Source organism: Anolis carolinensis, chromosome 3, assembly GCF_035594765.1.
Source record: "Anolis carolinensis isolate JA03-04 chromosome 3, rAnoCar3.1.pri, whole genome shotgun sequence".
Classification (NCBI taxonomy): domain Eukaryota; kingdom Metazoa; phylum Chordata; class Lepidosauria; order Squamata; family Dactyloidae; genus Anolis; species Anolis carolinensis.
The window spans coordinates 102,066,108-102,084,189 of NC_085843.1; positions in this window are offsets into that span (position 1 = coordinate 102,066,108).

Here is an 18,082-nt window from a genome sequence, read left to right on the forward strand (position 1 = left end):
TTTCACGAAAAACTCAGGGAGGATTGGGTGTACCAGACCTTAAGCTATACCACGATGCGTGTGCTCTTTGTTGGATAAGAGATTGGGCTAAATTAGAAAAAGTTAGGATTTTAAATTTGGAAGGCCATGAACTAAGAAAAGGCTGGCATGGTTACATGTGGTACAAAAAAGCGAAGATTGAGAAACAATTCGGCAACCATTTTATCAGATCGGCTCTTCTGAGAGTATGGGACAATTACAAAAGTCGCTTCCACACAAAAACCCCACTATGGCTGTCCCCTATAGAAGCAGACCATAGACGATTATTAGGCTGGAGAAAATGGCCTACATATAGAGAATTGTTAACTGTAGCAAATGATAAAAGGATTCCCCCAAAATTGAAGGAATTAACAAAAATACAAGAACTTAACAAAAATGTATCTTGGTACCAGTATTTCCAAATTAAAGAAGCTTATAAAGGGGATAGCCTGGTGGGTTTTGAGCAAGAACCAGGATTCTGGGATAAGTTTATCTCTATTGATAAGAAAAGCATAACTGTAATGTATAACAACTTACTATCCTGGGATACAGAATCGTCGAGAGTAACAAAAGCAATGACAACATGGGCAAAAAACATAGAAAGACCTATCCAGATGCAGGAATGGGAATCGATTTGGAATAAGAAAATGAAATACACATACTCGGTCGACCTGAAAGAAAATTGGCTCAAACTTATACACAGGTGGTATTTAACTCCAAAAAAGATTGGCTTAATGTACAAAAACGCGAATAACAAATGTTGGAGATGTAAAACCCAAACAGGTTCCTATTTCCACATGTGGTGGAAATGTAAAAAATTGGGAAAATTTTGGACTGCAATATTGGAGGAAAGTAATGTTATATTAAAAACTAAATTTATTAAAAAACCAGAGCTACTCCTACTAGGCTTATACAATTGTGACGATAAGATCGATCCCAATACAGACAAACTCTTCACTTTTTTTATTACTGCAGCTAGACTTGTGATTGCAAGATTATGGAAATCCACACAGATACCAACAAAAGAATTATGGTTAGACAAACTACTGGAAATCAAGAATATGGACCAATTATCTTTTTTGATCAAGAAAACGAACGGAACAATATTGAAAGCTACCGACTGGACTAGTTTTGAGGACTATTTAAAGAACATAGTGCATATAACTAAAGACTGATTCATAAATGGAAGAAGATGCATAAATGGAAGTCAGCCCATACACTCACACACCACCATCACCCTCACTACCCTCATCCCCTCCCCCCCCCCTATCCTGGTGTCTTCGGTTAAGTTGTTTTGTGTTGTTTCATTATTATTGTTTGTTTGTTTTTGTGTTTCGCTAGTGATAAACCCCAATAAAAATTATTTGCAAAAAAAAACAAAAAAAAACTTTATTTATATTCCACCACCATCTCCCAGAGGGACTTGGGGTGGCTCACAAAACACTCAAGGTGTGACACTTCGGCCTAACCCTGGGTTAAAAAAAATACCTGCAAAAATCTGAGTTTCCACGAATATCTGAATCTTTATGGGTTCTGAGGCAATGGAGACTGGCATCGCAGATGATGTTCCCAGTCGTCCCAAACTCCTCAGGCTCAGACAACCTGAGGAGGTGGAACAGCAATCCCCTCCCTCCCCGGATGGATTATGCCAATTTATGCTGATCAGGCATGCAATATAGGTGTGATACCACCCATAACTGAGAAGCAAAATTGCAGTCACTCCTTTCAATTAAAATATACCAACAACAAGATTTTACTATAATCAGAGCTTATGACTCCCAACCCACCAAATCCCAGAATGCCTCAGCCAACATGGGCATAAGTTGTGGTGGTTATTAATTTTTAAGACTTAGTAAAATAAATGTTTTAATCAGCTTAGCTCTATGAATATAAGCAATCGTGCTACGGTTTGACATATTATTTTTAACTTATGCTGACATATGAATTCATGTTTGCACATACTTTTCTGACTAATGGCTGTACATATATTGAAATGTCTAACAATTTGTCTTTCGGTGACCACTAGCCCTTGACCCAACTGTCAATGGGCATTAGAATGTGTCTCAATATGTTGCAGTGGAAGACAGACAATTGTATTAGCAAGTGGAAAGGGTTTTCTTTTTTACTGAGAGAAAGGTTCCAATAGAAAGACAAAACTTAATTCTACAGAAACTTAAGCATTTATGTACTCTGCCATAATTGCCTGCAGATCCAGAAGCACTGTGGAATCTATATAAATCCAAATGCTAGGGGCTATTTTAATTATTTCGTAATCTCTTTTCAGATTCTCCTAGAGCAAATGTATATTTTCAGAACCAAAGCTTCAGGGTTGTTTTTCCACATTTTTCAGAGAATATCATTTAGTTATATCCAAATTTAATTCCAATTGAGATTTATTATTTTTTGTTTACACACTTTCTTGAATACGAATGTTTTAAATTTTGTTGTGTTTTTAATTTGTGCCCCATGGCATGCTTTCTTTGGTTAAAAAAAAGCTCTAGATTAGTTTGCAACAATAAATATCAATCAAAATGAATCAGTGTAATATAATGAAATGAAGCAACAATGAAAAGGGTAGTGTTTCATTATCTGGACAGAGGCCACTAGGAGGTGCTAGAGAGAGAAGGATAGTCCATTTTATGTGGGAGGAGTTGAAGGAATAAAACAATTTCCCCCATGTTTGCTAGTTATTCCCCCTCCCCCCTTTCCATATCATAAACTTGGGTTGTTTCCATAAGAAAACAGGGGGAAATCGTTTTACTCCTTCAACCCACCCTCCACCCCCATAAAATGGACTATCCTTCTGTAGTGGCCTCCACCCTGATAACTGAACAATATCATGAAAAGTACTCTGGGATAAACAACGCCTCTGTTAAAAAACACATTAATTCAGAACAAACCAAAATTTCCTGAAAGTCCTGGGGTCTAATAGAGTATTGGGTCTCCTTGAGCCCAAAGATGCTGATGGCACCCACCCCCTCCCCCCAAATCCCCAATTCCTCCAAAAGTAAAAAGTACTTGGTCACTATAAGTTACCTCCTGGCGCCTTCCTGGCTCCAGGAGACCCGGGGAGAGGAGAGATTTTCCTCCTCACTCCCCACCCCATTTTCTTGCACCAGAAAAGTATTTGTTTGGGTATGGCCCACCTTCTTATTAAGTACTAGTTGGAATAGCCAGCATTATAAAGGGAATTCTTGGTGACTGTTCAGTTTTAACTGATCTAAAGGATGAGGATTTATCTCTGTGGGTCTTAAATATTCCACATTGCATATTGGTCTCAGTTGCCCCTGAGGAAGGATGCTTTTCCTTAGCCTGCTCCAAACACAATATCCTTTATGACAGGAACAAAAATCAAGATGCCCCAGCCCATCAAGTCTCAATTTCATGTAGTCTATATTTAACCACATTTTAAATTTAACCACACTTTAACAGTATGTGTGGGATAATGTGAATAAAATATATCGATATAACCTTGTTTATGTGTGGGATGATGTGAATTAAAAATAATTAGGATGCCCTCTAGGCTTCCCCAGTGAGTTTTATGTGCTTCACTTGGCCTGTGTTTTAAGGTCAGACCATTCTAATCACACTCTCCAAATTTGGTGAAAATCTACTCAGCTACTTTTGCATCACTTGGAAACAAACATAGAAACAGGCAGAATCTTGATTTTATTTTATATCTCAGTTGTTCCATGTTGCTTTGCCTTCTTTCTGTACTAAGCCTTTGTCTCCAGACTTCCAAACAAGGTGCTTCTGGTTCCATGTAGATACTGCATATAAATGCGAGAGAGAGAGAGAGAGAGAGAGAGAGAGAATTAAAATATGTGTTTGGTTATGTAAATCAGCATTGAATTGATTGCCCGTTTTGCCCCCCCCCCCCCCGGTCTGTTACAGCATACCACAAATTTTTGTTACAATTCCTAATATGTACTTTTTGGGGTATATATATACTAGTGGTGGCTGGTGGCTCCCATATCAGTGAGGTGGTCAATCTGTTCACAGTTTTAGACTGAATTTTAAAAGCGGTATCTAGAGTGCTGAACTTATTTTGAGGATGAAATTCAGCCCCTGGACAATGCTTTTAATGTCCACACTAAAAGTCAGTGCTCCAAGATATATACATTATATTAGCAAAGAATTTACATTAGAGAACTTCATGAGTAGAAGAGTTATGATATACGATAGGCCAACATATGCAGAACAAATAGTTCATGGTCGACCCATTTGGAGGAGCCTGTCAATTTATCTTGTTTTTGTTCAAGATCCAAGCATGGAGTTTCTGACATCTTATTTAGTTTCACTCTGAGGCATCACTATTTCAAGAGAATGAAAAATGAAATCTCAAAATACCATTAATGCCTATACAAATCTAAGAGTTCTCCACCTAGGTGCTGAATGACTACAATTCATAAACAAAGGACAATGTAACCTCTTATTGGGACTCAATTTGCATCACTCTTTTCCCTTCCTTCATTTCTTGATCCCTTGATTTGTAGCAGGAGCATTGTCAAGATAATTTTTAGGGTATAAATTTGAAGCAACATGCAAATCCAAAACATAAAAATAAGTGGTAGTAGCTTTTCATAAATGTTTTAATTTTCTCATCTTGAATGCCAACATTTTACATGTCCTTAGTGTTGTGATGGAGTCTTCAAGTAGAGATCCTACTAGTTGTATTAGAAGAGGCAGGAAAACTGCTCGTGAGCAAGACTCTGATGAGGAGCAACAAAGGAAGAGAATCCGGGAAATACTTATGGAGCCCTCTGATGATGACACCTTTGAGGGTTTTGAAGGTGATTGTGGGACTGGGAGTCAGGAGGATGGGATATCAGACTCTGGGGGCGAGGTGATGGATTGGACTAAGGTTCAGGAGATCCGGGAGATTCTTGAGGAGCCCACAAGCAGTGGTACATTTGAAGGATGGCACGGAGAAGATAGAGATGGATCCTGGGGAGTTATGGGTTTGGATAGAAGGTGGTCTGGCTGGAGAGATTGTAGAAGGGCTGCAGCTGGAGGTGGGGCGTTGGGTGACTCCAGCTCTGATGAAGATTTGCAGCAACCAGCTGTGGATGGGCGTTGGCTGGCTCAAGTTCAGAGGAAGACTTGTAGATAAAAGTAAGTTGGTTGCTAATGTAAACTTTGCAATCAGCAAGGTGTCTTGTTGGGTGCTTTTCGGGATCTCTGTTTCAGAAGACATGTTTGGAAGACTGCTTTGGGACCTGCCGGCTTGCCTCTGTCACTTTGGCTCTTTGTGTTTACCTTGGACTGGAATTCGGTGACTGTGACTTCTTCCTAACGACCTGGACTGGAATTTGGTGACTGTGACTTCTCCCTGACGACTTGGACTGGAACTCGACGCTTGTGACTTCTCCCTAACGACGCGGACTGGACGTGGCAGCTGTGACTTCTCCTTTACAACGTGGTTTTGCTTCAGCAACATTTTGGGGCATTGTGTGGCCGTTGGTCACTGTGGGTTACTGCTGGTAGCTTTCATGTGTTTGCTTAGCTCCAACCAGCAGGTGGAGCGAGTTTCCAGCCTTTTCAACTAAATTTGTTTTAATCTGGATTATTTCCCAGGATAATCCAGATTATATCCCAAGTTTAGGTCTTTTGAGTTCTTTTTGGACATTGTTACCTCACACTGAAGAGAAAGTGTTTTGAGCCTCCTTTTGGTTGTTTCTTAGGCTCTTTTGTGTTGTTTTTGCAATACACTGAGTTGTTTATATTGGCTGCCATCTGACTCGTAACAATGCCAACATTTTACATCTCCTTAGTTTGCCGTTGTTCCCTCAACGGAATCCAACTTTTATCCCAGGACATTATTGATATACAAATTTCTCCCTGTAATCTAATCTTAGTTCTCTTATTTCTTAATTATTTATTGATGTTTGCCCATCTTTATATAAGGTCACTTTTTCCATAGATTACTTTACAAAGCTGCAGTTGTGATCCACTTTCTGTAATATCATTGATGGTAGGCAGTGTGCAGAAAATAAAGAGAGCTCAAAGAAATATTATAGCCTGCCAGAAATAATAAAAAGTGTTAAAGATTTCAACAGTAAGACAATTTCTTTGCACTGGTAGGACAAACATATTCCCTTATGGACCAATGGGCCATTACCAATCAGGCTGATGCTTCAAGTAGTGTGAAGTAACAGTCAAGCTGAGAAGAAAGGAGATCTAAAGCCAATGAACCCATTTTGAAAGGTGGTAGACCAAGTATAGCACAGGGAATTAATGCAGCTGTGAAGCAGGCCTCTGTGTGAGAGAGAATCACATTTTAATGTATAACCATTGCTCTCAAGTAGAAAAGCTAGGCCAACTGGAATTTAGAAGGTTTTCAAAAGAAATACTGAGATGAAGTGTTGGGAAACATTCCAAGCCAAGGATATGAAATCAATGCCTAGGCAAATGGTACACAACACCCTCTCCACCCAGTAGTGGTTTTTGAAATCAATCTATTTCTTTTAGAGCAGACAGATCAGCAATGTTTTCTACAGAAGGATATGCAGGGTGGAACTTTAGAATTGTAGTATCCAAAAATAGACATTCTGGTCCATCACCAACCTTACTTTTACTGATGGATTTTTAAAAATAGATGTTACAGAGGGAACCTTGATTGAATGACCGTGACTTTGCCTTACTTTAAACTGTTAGTCCAGAAATATCCAGATTCTCAACCTGATGGGTTTTGAGATGTTATTAAAAAAAATCCGTGTTTAAAAAGGTAATACATTTCTCTGTATTAAATGTATTAAATGTTTGTCAGGATACAGTACAATTGAGGTTTTTTAAAAAATTTGGACAGATATAGAGTGCAGCAGGCTTGGAGTAAATGGGAAGTGAAACAATACTTGGGGATCATTTATATACTAAGAGTCCCATGTAATGGTCTAGGGATCCTGTTGCCTTGAAGTGTCTTTTTATTCTGGAGAAGTACATGTCTGATTAAATGTAGAAGTCTTTCTCAAAGATACAATAACTTCTAGGGGTCTAGGCACAAGTCTCTTCTGCTGACATAAATGTCCTTCTGTCAGTATGGCAGGCCTTCTGCGGGAAGAATCATCTACCAAATATCAGATCTTATAGTTCTGCCAGCAGAATAACTTCTCTACTGGATAAGAACTGCTATCAGAAGAGCTGGAGTGAGGAAAAGACGAGATGGAGTAAGGGAGTAGCCACGTTATGTCATATTCTCCAACCCAGGGTGCATCTACCCGGTAAAATGAATGTAGTTTGACAGCACTTTAACTGCCATGGCTGAAAGCTATGAAATCATAAGAGCTGTAGTTTTTAACATTATCTGTCTCACCAAACTACATATCACAGCATTGCACCGTGGACGTTTTTGTGGTGTCAAACTGCATTCATTTTTACAGTGTAGAGCCAACCCTAGTAACACAGTTACATTTCTGGAACAAAATTAGGCCAAGCTGAAGATCATCCTTAGTATTCACTAACACTTCTAGGTAAGAAATGAGCATAGCTTGAATTGGCCTTGTGTCTGCTCAGCTAGTTCCTGGCCATACTGGGTAGTTTGAAATATGCTATAAGGATAATTTATTTTCTTGTTAGACGGTTCTATGTAGATGTACAAAAGCCTGCTGAAACTTAAAATAAAATCATTATTTTAGAAAATAATGATTGATGTTATGGACACTGTCACAGTAGGAGTTTTTTTTAAAGACACACAGACACAAACACTAATTTTATAAGCTTTTCCCACCATCAGATCCTTATTGTATTGATGTTGTTCTTTTGTGATCCCTGAGGTGATTAGAGGGGACAAATCAATTAATTTTTTTCCAGTTCAGTTTGACCTCTCCACCGACAAACTGAAGATAGGAGAAACAAATCTTGGTATGTTTAACTAAATACCTATATACTCGAGTAGAAGCTGACCCAAATACAAGCTGAGGCATCTAATTTTACCACAAAAAACTGGGAAAACGTATTGACTCCAGTGCTGTATATGATGAGGATGGGAAATGCAGCAGCTACTGATAAATTTTAAAAATATAAATAGATACCAATAAAATTACATTAATTGAGGCATCAGTAGGTTAAATGTTTCTGAATATTTACATAAAACTGTAATTTAAGATAATAATAAGACTATAATAAGATAAGACTGTCCGACTCTGATTACATATATACTCAAGTATAAGCTGACCCGAATATAAACCAGCCAGGATCCTCATTCGAGTATAAGTCGAGGGGGGCTTTTCACCCCTAAAAAGGGATGAAAAACTCAGCTTATACTCAAGTATATACTGTATACCTGAATGGCTCAAGGCAATTGATATATTCCAACCTAAAGTTATAAGCTAAATCCATCTGCAGTGTCTTCCCACAAAATTAAAAAAACCCTTCCATATATATCATGTATACAATCATTGCGTCTTTTCCTTTTATTGCTGTATTAACCAGTATAACCAACTTCCTTCTGATGGAAAATAGGGCTCCAATGCTTGAAAAGTTATAATTACTGTCTTCTTTTCTGGAAATATGCAGAAGCCTCAAGTTGACAAATATCTTGACTAGTATTTTCAGGATTTGAGGTTGAGCCTTCAGAAACCAAAAAAAAAGGTCTTTCCGTTCACATATTATTTTTGTCCAAACCATAAACTATTTGAGAAGCACACAGTGACACATGTGAGTCAGTTATATTACCAATTTTCTCCTCTTCTTATCCTCCACATTGAATGGGACAATTGGCTGAAAGTCTATGAAATACAAAATCTAACATTAAATTCTCGAAGATGAACTCATTTTATGAATTTTGTGAAGTTTATGTTTCAGTGGAGGTTCCATGGACTAAATCACATTGTTTACTTCATCTGGACTGGATCCAGCCAATGCAAAGGATCAAGTTGATTATTTCATCTGCCGTGGACTTGTTCAATAATAGCTTCAAGTCGTTTCCGACTTAAGGGATTAAGGGAAACCTCTCATGGCATTTTCTTGGTGAGATTTGTTCAGAGAGTATATGTCTTTGTCTTCTTCTGAATCTGAGGGAGTGTGATTTGCTCAAGTTTCCAGTGAAACTGAACCCTGGTTTCTAGAGTCCTAGTCTAATGCTCAACCACTACACTATGCTGGTTCCAAAGGATTTACATCTGACTAAGAAACCTGATGTTGATTAAACCAGCAGCTCATTCTATATATACCTACCTGGGTGTCTGAGGTCTGAAAGAAGGGTCCTATTCTCTGTCCCACCAGTTTAGACAATACATTGTGAGAGGACGTGGGAGGTAGACTTCTTTCCTGTGTTGCCCTGGTTACATAACATCCTCCCCTTAGAAGCCCGAGTACTGTCAACATTTGTTTAATTCTAGCACCAAATAAGAACATCACTTTTTATGAAAGCTTTTACAACCTAATTGTATCCCCACCTACACTATGCTGTTAAAACTATTTTCCTTGATTTGAGCTGTCTTGTTTTATTTTGTCAAATTGTTTAATGTTCTTTCTGACTTTTTATATTGTTTACAATAACTAAACTGATTTTTATTTTAGACCACCATGGGATTGTACAATCAAGTATGTGCTATATGCCTTCAGGTTATTTCTGACTTATGCGGCTCTAAGGCAACCCTATAATGGGGTTTTCTTGGCAGATTTTTTTCAGAGGCTTTTGCCTTTTCTCATCTACACAGCCATATTATGCAGTTTGAAATGGCATTGTGTGAGTCTAAACTCACTATATAGGAGCCCCCAGATGGCGTAGTGGACTAAGTGACTTGAAGGTTGGGTTGCTGACCTGAAAGCTGCCAGGTTCGAATCTCACTCGGGGAGAGCGCGGATGAGCTCCCTCTATCAGCTCCAGCTCCATGCGGTGACATGAGAGAAGCCTCCCACAAGGATGGTAAAACATCAAAAACATCCAGGCGTCCCCTGGGCAATGTCCTTGCAGACGGCCAATTCTCTCACTCCAGAAGTGACGCAAGTTGCTCCTGACACGAAAAAAAACCCTCCGTATATAATGTTCTTCAAACTACAGGAAAGGAGATTCCACCTGAACATCAGGAAGAACTTCCTCACTGTGAGGGCTGCTCGGCAGTGGAACTCTCTGCCCCAAAGTGTGGTGGAGGCTCCTTCTTTGGAGGCTTTTAAGCAGAGGCTGGATGGCCATCTGTCGGGGGTGCTTTGAATGAGATTTTCCTGCTTCTTGGCAGGGGGTTGGACTGGATGGCCCATGGGGTCTCTTCCAACTCTATGATTCTATGATTCTATGATTCTGTGCATTATATGCCAGTGTAGATGGGACCAGAGATTAACAGAAAGTGACTTGACCAAGGGCACCCAGTGAGTTACCATGACTGAGTAGTGATATGAATCCTTGTGTCCTAAATCACAGTCCAACACTCAAATCATTATTCCAAACTGGCTCTATTTTAATCAATAATCATATTCTTTTTTGTTTACTCAAGAAGCAAGAAAGGAAGCCTCCATATTCTTCCTGAAAATTCAGTTCCATACATCTATCTGTTGAGGAAAACCTTCAAATCTATAGCTACAAGTTGATATTTTTTATACAAAGCTTACGCAGAAGTTCCACATGTCTAAATCAAAGGCTTTTCTTAAGGCCATTTATGCTGGTGAATCAATCTGTACTAATTCCTGTTTCAGACTTTCTCAGGTTATTTTAACAAGGTTTCTTTTGGCGTTATCTGTCCTCAGAGCCTCAGGCAGATGGTGCACACAAGCAAAAACCTGTTGAGGTCCTGAAGCATAATCCAGTTTGTTTCAAACAAGTAATTTGATTTAATCCGTCACTTTTTGTGCATGAAATAAAGACATGTTAACCAAAAAGGGATTAAAAGAGACAGTTTTATGTAGAAATTGATATAGCTGTCTGAAATGTTGCCCAGTATTTGGATTGAATTTCCATCAGCAGTGCTGCTTTTCTTTTGATTGTTAAGAAAATTAGTCATTTGCTTTTATCAACCACTAAGAACTTCAAGCAGATAAAAGCAGAACTTAAAATATGTCTTAGAATACCCACATCTAGCGAATTTTGGAGTTTATCACATGAAGCCAGCAAATCGCAGTTATGGCAGGACAACAGCATCTTTGCCTTGGACTGGACACATGATGTCACTCCTTTTCCATGTTCTCTCAAGGCGAATCACAATGCACATATACATGGCAAACATTCAATGCATTATTAGACATACAACATACATATAGACAGACGGTAGAGGTGATTCAGGAGGTTATGTTTGATTCCAACCACAGGGGGAGCTGTCGCTTCATCCACTATGACACTGATTCCTTTATCGTAGTATTTCCTCCTCGCTCTTTGCTCGCCAGCAGTTTTATGGTGTCGTAAATTAAATTGAATTAACCTCCCCTCATTATGCGGTCCCTAATTTCTCCACTTATAGCTGCAGCTGTTTTCGAACTGCTTAGGTGGACAGTAGGCTAGCCTTTTAACAGTTGGGAGCTCAATCCGACCGTGGGATTCAATCTTGTGATCTTTTGGTCAGCAGTGATACATTGCCACTGTCTATTAACTAGCTGTGCCATAGCCTGGCCCTCTTGTGATAAACCCTTAGAAAACAACACAAATTATGTGGTATGATCAGTTGATGACATATACAGGCAGTGTGGAAGAATGAACACAGGGCCATGCATGACCAAGGCATCATATTGAAGAGAAGTCTGATAGTGATTGCAATATTGGTATGCTTCTATTTACTTCAACTGTGTGTTGCTGTGAGACAACAGGCTGGTATGTTAAAGTCCCTGAAATTTTCAGCCAAAACTGTGTGATTTGTAAATTGAAGGGGCCTTAAAACCTACAAATACCGGGATTTCAAAGGTTGCAGTCATGACAATTAAAGTGGATTCAATAGTCTAGTGCAGTAGTTCTTGACTTTTTGTCCTCCAGATATTTTGGGCTTCAGCCCCCACAATTCCTAACAGCTAGTAAGCAGGCTAGGACTGCTGGGATTTGAAGTCCAAAACACGGACAAATGGTCGATAACCATTGGCAGGTGTAAATGAGTCTCATGTCACAATGCTGGTAAAAGAACTGAGAGCACAATACTCCTCAGTGGCACATCTGATCTTAAATAGACATTCCAAAAATAGATTAGTTTGAGTTGTATCTTTTGATGCATTTTAATAAGAATAAGTTATGAATAAGATTGGTAAGGTTTTTAGTAAGTACAGTAAGACCCCCATATGCATAGGGGATATATTCCAGTACCCCCACCATCACCTCCACAGATGGTCAGGCTTCAAGCATAACATGGAATAGCTGAAGGACCTAGGCAGGCCCACAAACATGTACAGAGAAGAATATTTTTGGAGCCTGGGTTACTGAAACCATAGATATGAAATCCATGGATAAGGGGTTAGTGTTGTAGTAAAAAAATATTTTCTAAGTTATTGAGACTTAGAACCCTTTTTTTAGTCCCACTTTTTAATCAAAAGAGCAGCCCATTTTTGGATAAACAAAATAGTTTTAAAAAGCAGGCAATGGATGGCCTGAAATCAGATTTCTTTCTGCTCTAGTTCATAGAAAGAATTGGGAGTTTTAAATCTATAAACAAGTTAGGCCACAACTTAATTATTCAAGGTTTCTATGTTCTGGGTGGATGGTGGGATGTGGCAGAAATATAATATGTGCATATGATATTGTTTGAGAGGCATCCCAGTGTATTTGGCGCAACTTGTTTATTATATATGATAGATGTAAGGAAGAAGCTAATTCAGTATATCTTCTGACTAAAGACTTCTGACATATTGAAGTGTGTGGTTTTGGGACTGGATTCTTCCTTTAATTAACAATGAGGAACAAACATTGGGAATCTGTATGAAGTACAAAACAAAGGTTTATCTGCTGTCCTACTTTTTAAAATGTACTATCTAATCTTTATGTAAGCATTTCCTCTCCTGCTGTGGCTTCTTTTGGCAAGGTATTCCATCACTGCCTAGTTGTTCTGATTAGGAAGTTTCTCCATATCTAATCTAAGCTGACTTGTCTTTAATGCAGAGTAATGTGTTTGTACAGATAATACATTCCCTGGTCAAGCTTCAACTTCCTATTCTATTGTTTCCCTCATTCAATATTTTTACGGGCATTGATTTTTTAAATTTTTGATTCTTCCAGAAGCTCAACCTTGGCTCCTACTGTACCTTGAAAGCCAAACATTAATATCTGGAGGGGAAGAGGAAGTTATAACTAACTATAGCATCCATGAAAATGTACTAAAGATAAAGTTTCTGTGCAGAGCATAATAATATGATGATCGTAATATCTGATGTCTTGTTGTTCACTTGGGAGGGAAATAAATGCCATAAGAGAAAAGTTGTGGATTAATATAACTTTCTGGTCCTTTTAGGTCACCACATGTCAGAAAATGTATCTGTCACTAGTGCAGAATTGGATGTTGAATCTCCTGACTCCTGGGTGAATGCTGCAGTGAAAAATATAGGTTGATCTCCAAGTTTCCTCAAAGTTCTTTTTCTCCCAAGAAGTTTAGTTACATACCTGTTCTGGCTGCTCTCTCTCACCTATATTTTACCCTATGCCCTTTCCTTGCCTGATGACCACGATATTCTATCATGCAGAGCAGACGCAGAGCTGGAGTTAAAAGGTGGTGTTTTGCCTGCAGGTTCAGGGTGGCAAAAGTAAATTTCCAAAACTGAAGCAGACAAGACAGCCAACCAGAATATATATAGTATATGGGTAGATGGGGGATGTGGGGAGATGGGGAATGGTGGTGGGGGAAGAGAAGGGATCTATGTTAATTGCTGTAATATGTTTCATACATATGTCTGTGTTTGATGTTTTTATAGATTTAATTGTTTTAATCTACAGTTGTATGTTTTTGATTTAAATATGTGATATATTTTTATATATATGTAAGGCATTGAATTTAGCCATTTATTATGTTGTAAACCACTTTGAGTCCCCCCCGGGGTGAGAAAAGTGGTATAGAAATGCAGATAATAATAATAATAATAATAATAATAATAATAATAATAATAATAATAATAATAATTAATAATAATAATATATTCATATGGAAAGTTGGGCCAAAACTTACAAAATGTATATTAACAGAGATGAATATAGTGCATTTAAACAGGAAAAATGAAGCATATGGATATACGATAGGTAACACTTGATTTGACAGGTGTGCATGAGAAAATCATCTAGGTGTTAACTATGTGTCAACAATGTATTTTTAAAAGCCAGTGTAATTCTGGGCTACATCAGGATATAGTGTTCAGACTGAGGGACAGTGTATGCCAATCTTGCCTGCTTTGGTCAGATCTCACATGAAATATTGTTCCAGTTCTAGGTATCCCAGACAATCGGAACAGTAATAGGCCTAGACAAGTTTAGGAGAAACTTCCTGGCAGGAAGAGCATTGGAATGGATTGCCTTGGGGTTGGAAGGGGCTCTCCTTCAGCAAAGATCTTTAAACAAAGCTTGAATGGCTATCTTTTAGTACTCCTGTATGGCAAGGTCTTGGAAGAGATGACCTCTGCAGTCCTTGCAATTCCAGTTCTATAATTCTATCTCTATTATGAGCTGGTGTCTTTTTGGCCTAGATTTGTGAAATATTGTTGGTTGTCATTCTGGATGTTATTGTGAAACTTAAATGATGTACTTGTTGCCTTCCCCCCACCCATATCTACAAATTCTGCACCCATAAACTAAACCACTTATGGCTTGAAAATATCTGCCCCTTCCCCAAATATTCTGAAAAGCAAGTCTTGATTTTGCTATTTTATATAAGGAACAATTTCCATTACACATCATTGCATACAGTGGGACTTGAGCATCCTCAAATTTTGATACCCACTCAGGATCCTGGAAGGAAACCCCAGAGGATACCAAGGACTGCAACTACATAAAAATAAGAAAAAGGTAAAAACACTTTTAAAAAAATAGTAAAAAATCACATACCTAAAGCAATCTCAAATTCCACTTTGGTTTTAAGGACCACAGGCTGTATTAACAAGTAGTTCTGGCTGGACATTGCAAACTCAGGAAATATTGAACTAGCCTGACTTCCCTTTGGAAGGAGTCCAACAGTCAGGGTTTAAAAACTGAATAAGACCCATCTTTGTATTCAACTGACTTGCTTCTTTGGATTCCAACAGTGCCTCATCTAAAGAGTTACATTCTTGTAGACAATGTTACAGACCTCTGGTCATTTTAGTGCCAACTGTTTAGGTTTTTGCAGTAAAAGACAGCAGAAGGCACCATGGTACAGTGGTCTGAGCACTGGATTTTATATTCTAGGAGACCAAGGTTCAAATCATTGTTTTGCGATGGCAAGCAACTGGATAATGCGCATGTCACACTCTCTTGGCCTCAGAGGATTGCAAAAGCAAATCATCTCTGAACAAATCTTGTCAAGAAAATCCCATGATAGAGTTGCCATAAGTCAGAAACAGAGGAGGTCCAAGGTAATTTTCAAGTGTAGGCAAACAGAAATTTTGCCCCCCCCCAACCAATTACTGAAAAATAAAGGCATTGGATAAGCAAAAATGTTGGATAATAAGGAGGGATTAAGGAAAAGCCTATTAAACATCAAATTACATTAAGATTTTACAAATTAAGCACCAAAACATCATGTTTTACAACAAATCAACAGAAAAAGCAGTTCAATACATGGTAATATTATGTAGGAATTACTATATTTGCAAATTTAGCACCAAACATTGAACAGGGATATAGGGTAGTGTGGACTTAGATAACCCAGATAGCCCCCAGTATTAAAAAAACCCTCTAAAATCAGGACAATAAATAAAGAACAACTCTCTGAAAACAGGAGAAATCCAGACAGTAAACAAGCAGGGACAGCTAACACCTCCCAAAAAGAATTCTCCCAGGCAAGAAGAAGCCAGGCCTTGAACCCACAGGGCCATTAAATGCTAAAATTCTCCCACCCTGGACCTTCTACAGATATATAAACTCCACTTACCTCACAATCTCTGAAGGCCCCAAAGGTGGCCCCAGCGCGGGCACCGGAAGGCCCAGTGCAGGCACTGGGAGGCCAGCGTGGGCACTGGGAGCAAGACGTTGGAGGCCATGGTCGAGGAGCAGCTCCTGCAGCTCCATTTGGACGGGGATGTTGCGGTCGAAGGGCGAGCGGAGGAGCCAGCTGAGTGGCTCGGGGCTGCCCAAGGTCGTTGCCCACCTGCATCTCGAGCCTGGAGCCACCACCTCATGTGCCCCAGCTCCCTGATGGGCCTGTACGCGTGCGCAGGCCTTCCAATTGACACTGCGATCGATTGAAAGGCCTGTGCACACGCACAGGCCCATCGACGGGCAAGCAGCGGGCAACAGCGAGGGAGAGCAAGAGGGCGGCCATGCGGATGGGTGGCTGGGCCTTCCACCACCGCCGACTCGACAGCACCCCCACATGGTCTGCGCTACAAGCGAAGGCTTAATTGGCCTTAATGTTGGACCGCCTCTGGTCAGAAATAACACTACCACCACCACCACAACAACAACAACAAGGTCAAACCTATCACATTAAATTAAGCCTGGAATCAGGTTAGCTAACAATGAAGTTAATATGAGACCAGTGATATATGATCTTTAAAATGTGCACATGACAAAAGTCTGGTTATCACTAGCTGTAAGTTCTAAACACCTCTCAAGTGCATTCTCACGTATAGTCCTTTAGAGTAGTCTAATCTAGCGACAATAAAGGTATGAACCAGATCTGCCCTCCTATGGAAGAGCACAGCTGGTACCACCACCAAACCTGAGAAAAAGCATACACAGCACCTACCTGATCGTTCTGAAGCAATGGGAGTAGCTGTACATCACATGTGTCAATCTCAAGGCCCATGGGCTAAATCTGGCCTGCTACATCATTTCATATGGCCCCAAGGTCCGTATGCCCTATGCCGGCACTGCCCTCTTTGCCAAGCATTGCCTGTGTGTTTTGCATTTCAAATGCTGCAGGGACCTAGTTGTGAAGGAGCATGTTTCTGGCCAGAGATCATTTCCCTCTTTGCAGCAGTTGGTATCCTAGACACTACAGGAGAACAGGCTCGGGCCTGGGCAACCTTTCCCCTAAGGAGCTGGGCTGGGGTTTAATGCTTGAAAAATGGTGTGCCTGTGTCTGGTCCATTCCCCTCCTAGCTGAATCGCAATACAGTGACCCTCACTCTGTGGCACAAATTAGGAAGGAGACTTTGAAGAAGGGTGGCTCCCCCTATTTTGATCCTCTTCACAGAGGGTCTGGGCATAATAGGAAAAATGAGGTTTGAACCATGCTTTGTAATAATGGATGTTTTTCATTTGGGAAGTGTGTTAGGTTTTCAATACCAGAGCAACATTTCACATTCCTATTACTGTTATTATTCATTTATTTATATAGTGCCGTGTATTAGGATTTCAATGCCAGGGCAACCTAATCAAATTTATACAGTCTTACAATTGAAAACATCCCTTTGAAGGCAACCACAGGGTTGATGTGTCCCTCAGTGAAAACTAGTTTGACACCCTTGCTGTACATGTTGAACCTTTCCATTGCAGATGGGCGAGAATATCCTATCAAAATAAAGATTATCCCAACATCCACCAATTTCTTCATTTTTGAAATGGCAAAAGTGATTTTAGAAATTTGAATGTGGGACAAAGCAAAATTAAACATCTTTAGATTCCTAGAATTCTCAGGGTTGATAAAATCCACAAACCACAAGATAGAGTGGTTGTGGAAAAAGACTGAAGGCAAACATATGTTGTATCTCTACAATTTCCAGTCAAATTGATTGTGAAGAGATAATGATAATCAAGCAAGAAGTGAAAGTGGTGAAAGTTTAATATCTGAATACGTAGTCTCTGGGTGCTTAATGCATATTTCAAACTTTATACCCTGTATTCTGTAGTGATTAGCAGGCGAATTAGTGAAATCATTTGGCATTTCTTGAGTTAATTGCAAATCGTTTTAAGTTACTTCTTTTTTTCTATTCTCCATTCCAAGAATGCAGTTTGCAGTTATGTATATAAGGAAACCTGTTAGGCTTAAATCAGACTGTCGGGTGTTTAAGCTGCCTGGAGAGACATGTAAGCAGC